This window comes from Sceloporus undulatus, chromosome 1, assembly GCF_019175285.1.
Source record: "Sceloporus undulatus isolate JIND9_A2432 ecotype Alabama chromosome 1, SceUnd_v1.1, whole genome shotgun sequence".
NCBI lineage: Eukaryota > Metazoa > Chordata > Lepidosauria > Squamata > Phrynosomatidae > Sceloporus > Sceloporus undulatus.
Genome location: NC_056522.1, coordinates 287998219 through 288004426, shown reverse-complemented (window position 1 = coordinate 288004426; position 6208 = coordinate 287998219).

Genomic DNA, 6208 nt, shown 5'->3' with positions numbered 1-6208 from the left:
ACACACACACACACACACACACACACACACACACACACACACACACACACCATACACCCCCCCACACACAAATACACAAACACCCCCCCCTCAACAAAGAGAGAGATGGAGAGACAGGTGCTTCCTTCGCCGCCGCGTGTCTCTATTTACATTCACCTGCAGAGGCACAAAAAGGACTGATTCATTGAGGGACTCTGGTGTGTGTGTGTGTTGCTGGTTTGCTTGCGTGCGCCTACTTGCCTGGATCTGGCAGGGAAAGACTATGAAGTCCATCGGTGAGTCTTCCTCCCTCTAGGATCTCATTCTTAGGCTTCCTCGGGGTGATCGGTGTCTTCCCAGGGGGGCATTCCGCGACCACTGAGCCAGAAAGTTGCAAAAGAGCCATTAACTGCAGGGCAACGATGGGAAGGAAAAGGCTGAAGTGTGTGTGTGTGTTAGTGTTAGAGGTTGGCTGCCCCACCGAATGGCTAAGTTAAAGACCGCCTCGCCTCTGGCATCCCTCCGAAGAGGCAAGCAATACTGCAATACTCTAGTAGTAGTAGTGGTTGGAGTGTTGGACTAGAGGACGCTGGAGACCAGGGTTTGATTCCCAGCTCGGCCATGAAACCCACTGGGTAGCCTTGGCAGAGTCACACTCTCTCAGCCTCAGAGGACTTCCATGGCAAAACAACAACCTCTGAAGAAACTTGACCAAGAAAACCCCAGAATAGGGTAACTCCGAAACGACTTGAAGACGCAACAAAAAACAAAGTAGTAGTCATAGTAGTAGTAGTAGTAACAGCAGTAATTAGCGATGATGATGATGTTGTTGGTGGTGATGATGATGGTGATGATGGTGATGATGATGATTTAAATTTCCCAAACTTTGGTCCTTCAGGTATGTTGGATTTCAGCTTCCAGAAGCCCCAGTCAGCTTGGGAAAAGGTCAGGATTTCTGGGAGCTAAACTCCAAAAGGACCAAAGTTTGGGAGCCACTAAAGGAGGCTCCTCTTGAGGGAAAGTTTGTGCAAAGTTTCCGTCGGGCGGATGCCCTCCAGGAGGGCTGTATATGTGAGAAAGGAGCCTTGGCTGGAGCCACCTTGGCACCTGGGAAGGAAAGCCTGCCCAAGCCTCCCAAGGGAGCCAGGGAGATCCAGGAGCCCTCAGGTTCTTGCTTTTCCGTCCGTGCCTACGCAGCGCCTGCCTTACTCCCATTAGGGAGCCTTAGCCTGCATCCAAAGGCTCCCAGGCCCCCTTTGGCTGGCAGACAACCGGGGAAGGGGCTCTTTCCGACGTGACACGGGAGAGGAAAGGGCATGGGGAGGGAAGGGAAGGGGGGATCCCTTGATATATCTTTTGATATTTGACATGGTCTCCTTAGGGAGTCCATGGTGGTGGAGTAGTTGGAAATGTTGGACTAGAAGACCAAGGGTCCCAGCCTCCGTCAGCCATGGAAAGTGATCTTGGACAAGTCACATTTTCTCAGCCTATAGAGCAAGACAATGGCATACCTTTCCTGAATAAATCTGGCCAAGAAACACCTCTGATAGGGTCGCCATAAGTCTGAGTCAACTGGAAGGCACATGGCCGTAGAATTACAGAAACCTAGTTGGAAGAGACCATCAAGGGCCACACAGTCTAACCCACTGCCATGCAGGAACTCACAGCCAAAGCACCCCTGTTTAAAGACCTCCAAAGAAGGAGACTCCACCACTCTCCTAGGGAGTGTGTTCCACTCTCAGACAGCTCTAACTGTCAGGAAGTTCATTCTGATGTTGAGGTGGAATCTCTTTTCCTGTAGCTTCCATCCATTGCTCCATTGTGTCTTATTCTCTGGAGCAGCAGAAAACAAGCTTGCTTCAGTCTCTAGATAACACTCCTTTAAATACTTAAACACGGCTATCAGATCACCTCTTAACCTTCTCTGCTCCAAGCTAAACATCCCCAGCTCCCTAAACTGCTGCTCATAAGGCATAGCTCCAGACCTTTCACCATTTTGGTCACCCTCTGGATGAAGGCAATGGTAAACCTCTCTTGAATAAACCTGGCCAAAAAAACTCTATGATAGGGTCAACATAGAGTCAACTTGAAGGCATACAACAAGTGCCCCATATTCCCAGCTGCTCTCGCAGCCTGATCTTATTAAGCATGATAGATGCAAGTCCCACTGAGTGTGGACTTCATTGCAAGAAAGTCCCCTGACAGGTTGGCCATAGGAATGCCATGAGACAGGGATGACTTGAAAGCACACAACAGAAGCAATTGCCTTCTTACTACTTTGTAGAGCTCAAGGTGAGAGTGGGCATCCACAGTAGGAAAAGGCCATGCAAGCCTCCCTCCTGTCAAAGTGGGAAATAGGTTAAGAGCAAGTACCATTTTGCAAGGGCATCAGATGAAGTGGGCTGCAGCTCCCTAAAACTCCTGGTAAAATAAACTTGAGGTTTGGACATGACTAGGAAATTCATCAGGGAAAAGATATCTAGAGTAGTGATGCTCAGCCTTTGGCCCTTGCGAGGTTGTTGGACTTCAGATCCCAGATGCTCCAGCCAGCATGGCCAATGGTCAGGAATTTGGAGTCTAAAATAATTGGGAGGGCCAAAGTTGGGAACCATAGAACCAAGCCCCAGAGGCTGTGGTCCAATTGGATCATTTTTACTAGGGTGGGCAAAGTCTTGCTCTGGGCCTTGTTATGGATCTCCTGCCATGTTCTCTGTGATACTACCCCCCCCCCCCCCACACACACACACTTTTCTCAGTCTCCCAAGGGGATTTCTCTCTCTCTCCCCCTGGATGTCTCCAGGAAGAGTGTCAATTCAGTTTATAAAGAGATTGGGCTCTCTCCCCATGGAATATTGAATACTTTTTTTTCCTTCAAAAAGTTATATTTTTTGACCCAGAAGTAGACTACTAGTTACTTGGGAGGGGGATTTTGGAAGTTTCGGAGACAAAATAAAATAAAATAAAATAAAATAAAATAAAATAAAATATTGCCACTCATCCACAGTTGGCCATCCCTTGTTTTAGACTCTGGACCTAATAGTCACCCACACCAGACTCTGAAGCCATTGATGCAACAAATACTGTTAGATGGTAATGTGCATCACTCTACCACCATCCAAGTGTGGCATTTCACTTAGTGAGCTTATGAGTGGGACCTCTTTAGATGGTGAGGCGCTTTTCTTCTCTCACATCCAGCCAGGATTAGGGTGTTTGATGGGTCCTCCATTCATTCTACTAAATGGGTCTTCCACCCCAAGGTAGTAGACAGTACCATTGATGGCAGGATCATCTATATACCCCCCCCCCCAACCTACAGCAGCATTCATTTGATATTCTGTCATTTTAATAGTGACAGTATTTTTGACTTTCCACTTATTGGTTCCCATTAAAAAGACAACTCATCCCTTGATGCTGTTGGTCATTTTAATCAGTATGCCTGAGGCTTGTGCTGAGAAGGACTAGCTATTTCCTATGCTATATCAGTGCCTACTGCAATACCAGCTGTTATTTATTCCTTTTAGTGAACAATAATCTGATTATTCTTCATTTGACCATCAGTTTGGATACTGGAACAAACAGAACAAGAAACCTGTGGCATGCTCTCCATTAGATGCAAATAACACAAATATTTATTTATATTACAAACGGAAAACTTTCCATTTATTTGATGATAACAAAATATCAAGCTATGAATCATTCTCTACCAGCAGCTTGATCAAACTGCAGTATCTCATGAAGAGACCAAAGAAGACAGAGAGATCGAGAGAGAAAGCAAATGAAGAGAAAGAAGGAAAGGAAAGGAAAAGAACCCCAATATAATTTAAACAAATTTGTAAATTTAAATTTTAATACTTAATTTACCTATTTATTTTGAGTTCTTTTTTCCCCCTTGGATTTGAAAAAAGATGAGGAAACAAAGACTATTTCTTGAATTCAAAGGTTTGTTATAAAGTGTTTGGTAGAAATGGAGGTGGGATGAATTAAGATTGCAGGAAGAATTAAATGGGATTAAAGAAAAATTCAGTCAGAAACAATCTTAAGTCCATTGGTAAAATTTGATGCCTTCCAAAAACAATGACAGAAAATGCTGACTGTCTCCAAGATGCTTGTTTACAGACTACCCACCCATTGCTTTCAGGCTAATCCCACACATTTATAAACACTTAGGCCCCATGATTTCAAACTGATTTCAAATAGAAATAGCCCGTGGCATATGCCAACCTCACCCACACCAGACTCTGAAGCTGTGGATGCAACAAAGACCTTTGTCTGGAAGGCAAAGCAAAACAGAGTAAGCTTCCAAGACAAATATCCATAGTGAGCCATAGAGAAATCAGTATAATGTAGACAGTAGACATAATGTCCTAAAAATGGAACCTTACTGACCACTTCTCAGCCACTGGAAGAGATTGTGCAAAAACCGTCCACCATTATAAATAAAATCTTTACTTCTTTTGTTCTCAGTCACCTTGTTAATAATTTGGAGAACAGAGAAGATAAAAGGTATTATTCTATGAAGATCCTAGGTCCAAAAAACAACAAATAAAACCCCCACAATATTCCAACAATCATGTCTATAGCATACAAGACTGAAACATTTTTTTCTGTGCAAATTAATATAACTTTTTATAAACAAATACATTATCCAAATGTGCTTTCCTTGGGGTGACAGTGGGGAATGGGATACCAGAAGTTTGTATTAGACATCAATAATGACAGTAGGTTTCAAGATTTTTTGGCTTTCTTCTTCCATAACTGAATAGACCTTTTAGTAAATTGTCTTCAGGTATTGTAGTGGTAGGGAAGATGTGGCTGTCCAGATGTTGCTGGATTACAACTCCTATCACCTTTAGCCAGGATAGCCAATGATCTGGGATATTGCGAGCTGTCTTCCAATGACATCTGGAGGGCCACATCTTCCATATCCCTGAATTGATAGATTACAATCTATAATTAGATTATGATATGATCTAAAATGGGTTGCCTCAATAGCACAAAATTACTTTTGCAAAAACATTACAGGAGTAGGTAAGGTTAGAGATATGGGACTCAGGGAGTTGTTGTAGTTGGGACAATACAGCCAACTGGAGTAGTATTTCTCTTAACTATTATATTTACTCCCACACTATCACTTTCTTACTGCCCTAGGCTCATTGGAAAATTGCAGTGTTGGTGCATAGAAAAGTTATAATCCAGTGCCTCTCTATGTAGTATGCCTTGGAGAAGATGGCAATACACACAGTCCTTTGCAAAGCTAGTGTACAGGAACTGTTTAGGAATAGGGCTATTGTTAGTGCCCAGTTCAGTTACACTGAACTGCCTATTCATGTTACGACTTATGGTTTTTCAGCCATAAAATAGCACTCATGGGATCCTAGACCTCTGGGTTCTATTCTTTCTCACAGACGTAGCTTGTACATTAGAAATCCAGTATGACTTTTGTCCCCTTCTCAACAATGCCCTTGGTCAGAGCTTTTTGGATTATAACTCCCATAAACCATAAACAATAAAGTTAAGGGTTTCTAGAAGTTGTGGTCCAAGAAAGCAACCATTTTCAAGCTTGGCTCTTGATTGGAGCCTGTTTTGTTTCTCCATTAGAAATCCAGAAGTTCTTTCTCAACAAGGGCATTCATGTTCTACTGAATCACAAACAATTAAGATGTTTCCCAGCATTGTTGCTTTCTTTAATCTCTATATTTGAATGCTGCCTCACAGGTGAGACTCTTAATACAAAAGAGATACAGATATGGTTCTGGTCTCCATAGATTCATTTTCTGTGAATGTGTTTATTTCTACACCAATCATCTGCTGAAATGGCACCCAGAACACTTTAAAGACTAAAGTCAAAATAAAGAAAATCAGTATAATAAAGCAGAACAAGTTAGCATTACCCAAAAAATGCCATCAAATTTAAAGCAGCAATCTCATAAAAACAAGTCCAGACATACAGATATTAAAGTCTCACATTCTTAGCTGAGGAAAAAAATCTTCTGAGATTTTCAAGCCTTGGGCTGAATTTCACTCAGTCCCCTCTTCCTTGCTTCTATGGACACTATTGGCTTGGCACCTCTAGCCATTTGCTCATTACTGACTCTGGATATCCTTTGAAAAAGTAGTTGTAAAAAGTTTCAACCAACCAAAGGGTCACCATTTGAATCTCACATGGTGTGAATCAGTGGTGTCACTAGGGCTGGTAACTCATGGTCTCACCTCCCCCATTGACCTCCTC